This window comes from Pongo abelii, chromosome X (genome assembly GCF_028885655.2).
Source record: "Pongo abelii isolate AG06213 chromosome X, NHGRI_mPonAbe1-v2.0_pri, whole genome shotgun sequence".
In the NCBI taxonomy this organism is placed as follows: Eukaryota; Metazoa; Chordata; class Mammalia; order Primates; family Hominidae; genus Pongo; species Pongo abelii.
In genome coordinates, this window is record NC_072008.2 from 136,171,591 (window position 1) to 136,177,638 (window position 6,048).

Sequence of the window (6,048 nt, forward strand, 5' to 3'; positions counted from 1 at the left end):
CAGAGACCCTATGATCTAGTTGCAGGAACGATGTACACACTGAAACTACGTGCAAACAAAAACTAGACAACAACATCACCAAGTGTGAGGTTGTGCCATGGGAAGTGAGAGCATTATGTATTCAATATCAGGGAGGGCTCACAGGAAAATACTTAGATTTGTTTTGTATGTTAAATAATGTGTAAGGTTTAGATTGGTAAAGGAGAGGGGAGTGGGCAAAATCAGGGGGGCAGGAATGACCTTGGAAGTTGGAAGAGAGGACAACTGGGGGTCTGGCCCGAGGAGAGCTGAGCACTGCTAGTGGGAGCCGAGGTTGGGGAGGACTTGTGCATCAGGCAGAACAGTTTGGAGACATTTTTTTTTTTTTTTTTTGAGACGGAGTCTCGCTCTGTTGCCCAGACTGGAGTGCAGTGGCGTGATCTCAGCTCACTGCAACCTCCACCTCCCGGGTTCAAGCAATTCTCCCTGCCTCAGCCTCCTGAGTAGCTGGGATTACAGGTGCCACCACCATGCCCAGCTAATGTTTGTATTTTTCAGTAGAGACAGGGTTTCACCATGTTGGCCAGGCTGGTCTCAACTCCTGACCTCAGGTGATTCGTCTGCCTCTGCCTTCCAAAGCGCTGGGATTACAGGCGTGAGCCACCGCACCGAGCCCGGACTTACTTTCTGAGCCAATGAGAGCTCTTGGTAGTTTTCCAGCAGGAGAGTCCTATAGTTATTTCTCATACATCTGGTCTTATTATTGATACGAAAGCTCCTTGTCCAATTGTGAAAGTAACTAAAAGTGGCTAGTAAAGGCTTGTCTACAATAGCTCCAGCTGGATTTCTTTGCATGAAAGATGGTGTGCTCCTTTAGGGGTCTCTCTTGTTGGAATCCCGCTGTGAGGGGGTCTCAGGAAGACAGCTCCTGAACACTTTCCTCTGTTAGGCATATGGAGCTCTGCTCCTAGACAGCAAAGGGTAACACACACCAGATGTGCTTCCCACCCAAATAAAGAGCTTGTCTGGTCCTGCCTGGCTCATCCTTGCAGCCCTCTCCACCCCATCCCATCCCCCTCTGGCCTCAGACTCAGTTCAGCCCCCAATGGCCTCAGACTCAGTCCAGCCCCCAGTCTGGTTCTCATCACTTGACTTTTGCCTGGATCTCAGTCTTTGGAATCTGCCTAGCACTCCAGTTAGAGGTGCTTTTCTTACGAGTTGTCCCCATCCAACTCCCAGCCCCAGAATCTCCCCCAAAGGGCTGGGCTCCCACTGTCTGTGGATGAGCTGCGTGATGGAAGTCTGGTTGCTCTGCCTCTCCCAGATGGAACATCCCATGACCTTGTCTCACACTCCAGACACTGACTCCTTGCTCAGGACACAACCTGCTGTTGTGTCGCCTTTTGGTTGCCATCACCTGGCTTGCAGGGCTAGGCTACTGCTCAGTTACTACAAGTGCATTTGTCTGTCCTAATGGGTGCATTTCAGTTTGGGTCCAGGCCCCTCTTGGTCAGGCCTCTTTCTTCAGTTACAGGGGCCAAGGATGACAACATTCCTAGTGTTATGAGCCCTCTAACCAGGATTGCCTCTGACACCTTCTAGGCTTCTAGGCTTTCTTTCCTCCCCTCCCCTCCCCTCCTCTCTCTTTCTTTTTCTTTCTTTCGTTCTTTCTTTTCTTTCATCTTTCTTTTTTCCTTTCTTTCTTTCTTTCATTTTTCTTTTTTTGACAGAGTTGCACTCTCATCGCCCAGGCTGGAGTGCAATGGCATGATCTTGGCTCACTGCAACCTCCACTCCCGGGTTCAAGCAATTCTCCTGCCTGAGCCCCCTGAGTAGCGGGGATTACAGGTGCCCACCACCATGCCCAGCTAATTTTTGTATTTTTCTAGAGACGGGGTTTCACCATGTTGGCCAGGCTGGTCTCGAACTCCTGATCTCAGGTGATCTGCCCACCTCGGCCTCCCAAAGTACTGGGATTACAGTCATGAGCCACTGCGCCTGGCCACCTCCTAGGCTTTCAACAAACATTCACTGAGAGCCCACTATGTGCCACTGTTCTGAATCCTGGGGTTACACACATGAGCAAAGTCCTGCTCTCTTAAAGGAGACAGGCACTAAACAAGAAATGAGGACCCTAAATAAGCTCATTTGAGAGAGTGATAAGGACTCTGGGAGCCACAAAACAGGGTAAATGAATGGAAGGTGACAGATGTGGGGGAGGGTAAAATATTGCTGGAGTGGCACAAAAGACATCTTTGAAGGGATGCCACTTGAGCTGAGAACTGAATGAAGAAAAGCAACCAGGGACAGGTGCAGTGACTCATGCCTGTAATCTCAGAGCTTTGTGGGGCCAAGATGGGAGGATTGCTTGAGCCCAGGAGTTCAAGACCAGGCTGGGCAATATGGTGAGACCCTGTCTCTAGAAAAAAAAAATTAAAATTAGCCCAGTGCAATGTTGCGTACCTATAGTTCCAGGTACTCGGAAGGCTGAGGTGGGAGGAACCCTTGAGCTGGGAGTGTGAAGGCTCCAGTGAGCCAAGATTGCACCAGTGCACTCCAGCCTGGGTGAGAGAGTGAGATTCTGTCTCAGAAAAAAAAAAAAAAAGAAAGAAAGAAAGAAAGAAAAGAAAAAGGGAGAAGAGAACCCCAAGCAGCAGAAACAGCAAATGTCAAGATCCAGAGGCAGGTGGTGTGACGTTGGCATGTTTGAGGGACAGAAAGGGGGCTAGTATGGAGATGGCTGGAATAGAGCAAGCAAAGGAGAGAGTGGCAAGAAATAGGTAAGGCCAGGTCTATGGGGGCCCTATGGGCCATGACTGGGAGTTTTCTTTTCTTTTCCTATTTTATTTTATTATTATTATTATTCTTTTTATTTGAGACGGGGTCTCACTCTGTTGCCCAGGCTGGAGTGCAGTGGCACAATCTCAGCTCACTACAACCTCCGCGTCCCGGGTTCAAGTGATTCTCCCGCCTCAGCCTCCTGAGTAGCTGGGATTACAAGTGCACCACCAAACCCAGCTAATTTTTGTATTTTTAGTAGAGACGAGGTTTCACCATGTTGGCCAGGCTGGTCTCAAACTCCTGACCTCAAGTGATCCACTGGCCTCGGCCTCCCAAAGTGTTGGGATTACAGGCGTGAGCCACCATGCCCAGCCTCCTATTTTATGTTTTTGAGACAGGGTCTCACTCTGTCACCCAGGCTGGAGTGCAGTGGCACGATCTTGGCTCACTGCAGCCTCGACCTCTCAACCCAGGCAACTCCCGCCTTCCACCTCCCGAGTAGCTGGGCCTACAGGCATGTACCACCATGCCCAGATAATTTATTTTTAGTTTTTGTGGAGATGGTGTTTCTCTATGTTGTTCAGTTCGGTCTCAAATAGCTAGTGAGATCTCTTTTGCAGCCCCAGAACTGAATGACGGCAACAGCACGGTTGTATGATGGTGCTCAGGCCTCCCTCAGATTGAGGGAGAGGATATGGGAATGGGCTTGAGCCACAGCATACCCAGTAGAAGGGGACCCAGGAGGCCAGAGAACCATGAGACTCTTGTTTCTGTGAGGGTGGTGAGGAGTGGAGGGATTCAAAGGAAGGAGAGTGCCTCCAGCATCATTTGGCCTTACTGTGTCTCTGGAACTATTCATGTTGGTCCCTGCCTTTCTTCTATGGCTCCCCTTCACTATCTAGATCTGTACCTTTGGGACTTTGCCTGTGCTACAGAGACAGAACCTGGAGAAATAATTACTAACATTTGAATGCCTATAATGCACCAGGCACCGTGCTAAAACACTTTATATTCATTCACTAGCTCATTTAATGCTCCTTCAACCCTACGGAGTGGGATAATGATTTCCATTTATTTGTTTGTTTGTTTATTTATTTATGTTTTGAGACGGAGTCTCACTCTGTCGCCCAGGCTAGAGTGCAGTGGCGTGATCTCAGCTCACTGCAACCTCTGCCTCCAGGGTTCAAGTGATTCTCCTGCCTCAGCCTCCCGAGTACCTGGGATTACAGGTGCACACCACCACGCCCAGCTAATTTTTGTCTTTGTTTTTTTTTTAGTAGACACGGCGTTTCACCACGTTGGTCAGGCTGGTCTCAAACTCCTGACCTTGTGATCTGCCCACCTCAGCCTCCCAAAGTGCTGGGATTACAGGCATGAGCCACCACGCCCAGCCTCCATTTTAATTTATTATTATTTACTTTTAGTGACAGGGTCTTGCTCTGTTGCCCAAGCTAGAGTGCAGTGGTGTGATGACGGCCCACTGCAACCTCAAACTCCTAGGCTCAAGCAATCCCCTTGTCTCAGCCTCCTGAGTCGCTAGAACCACAAGTGTGTGCCACCACACTTGGCTAATTAAGAAAAAGTTTTGGCTGGGCGTGGTGGCTCACGTCTGTAATCCCAGCACTTTGGGAGGCCGAGGTGGACAGATCACCTGAGGTCTGGAGTTTGAGACCAGCCTGGCCAACATGGGAAAACCTCATCTCTATTAAAAATACAAAAATTAGCCGGGCGTGGTGGCGCGTGCCTGTAGTCCCAGCTACTCGGAAAGCTGAGGCAGGAGAATAGCTTGAACCCAGGAGGAGGAGGTTGCAGTGAGTTGAGATGGCATCACTGTACTCCAGCCTGGGTGACAGAGCAAGACTCTGTCTCAAATAAAAAAAAAGAGAAAATGGTTTTTGTATAGAGATGGGGTCTTGCTATGTTGCCCAAACTAGTCTTGTACCCCTGGGCTCAAGTGATCCTCCTGCCTTGGCCTCCCAAAGTGTTGGGATTACAAGAGTGAGCCACCATGCCTGGCTGATTTCCATTGTATGAACAAGAGCATGTATGCACTGAGACTTAGTGACTTGTCCAATGTAGTAAGTGATGAACGGGTATCTGTCTCACGTCAAGTCTAGGCTCTTTCTATGATATTACACTGTCTTTCTAGCCAGTTCCCAGCTCTGGGACTCTTGTATGGATGCCAGGTTTACCCCAGCCAGTTTCCCTGACCCATGGGGGCCTGGGCAGCAGGCCATTCACTACCCAGGAGGCCCGTCTAGGACATTCCTCCCTGAATCAGATGCCACAGACTGGATACCTCCAGGAAGCCCAGTGGGCTGACACTTATGTCAGCTCTGGGCCAAAGGAGTCTCCGGGATGTCCTTGCCTTGGACAGAAGCTGGGGACCACACAGCCAGCTGACTCTGCTGCCCTGCCTTTGGGGCTATAGCATCTTGCCACTGGGCCCCCCAAACTATCCTTTCCCCCAATACCTGCTCATTTGCTCAGGCCCCTGGATCCAGCCTGGGGAATGCCTTGCCAAGGTCCTTCCATCAGAGAGCCCAGGACCAGATGCTGCTCTGAGCACCACCACCTAGAGTAGTGCCAGGGAAGGATGCCCAGCCCAGAATAGCTGGAGCAGCCCCCACTCCTTGAGGGAAGCTGACTGAGCCCACCCTCACTGTGTGCTGGGGGCAGAGGAGGGCACGCAGATGTGCTGAGAGCTCCCTGGAAAGCAAGGCTCAGCTTCTTCTGCAACTGTCACCAGCAGATGCAGAGAGAGGCCAGTATTTATCCTCTTGTAACACCTGAGGGGACATAATTGCCTCCTTACCTTAAAGAGACCCTTCCTTTATACAGCATCCCTCATTGCCTCACTGGAAGGGGCCTTGCTCCCTATGAAAGGGCCTCCCTAGTCTCCTGAACCACTTCCAAGTCCCTCGAAAATCCCAGCATGATTCAAGTGGCACAGCCACATGAGTTAAAACCTTGTTCTGGGCCAGGCGCAGACGGCGAGGTGGGTGGATCACCTGAGGTCAGGAGTTCGAGACCAGCCTGGCCAACATGGTGAAATCCTGTCTCTACTAAAAATACAAAATTAGCCAGGCATAGTGGTGCATGCCTGTAGTCCCAGGTACTCGGGAGGCTGAGGCAGGAGAACTACTTGAACCAGGGAGACAGAGGTTGCAGTGAGCCAAGATCACACCACTATACCTCAGCCTGGGCAACAGAGCAAGACTCCATCTCAAAAACAAAAACAAAAACAAAAAACAAAAAACAAAAAAACTTTGTTCTGATTCCAAGTCC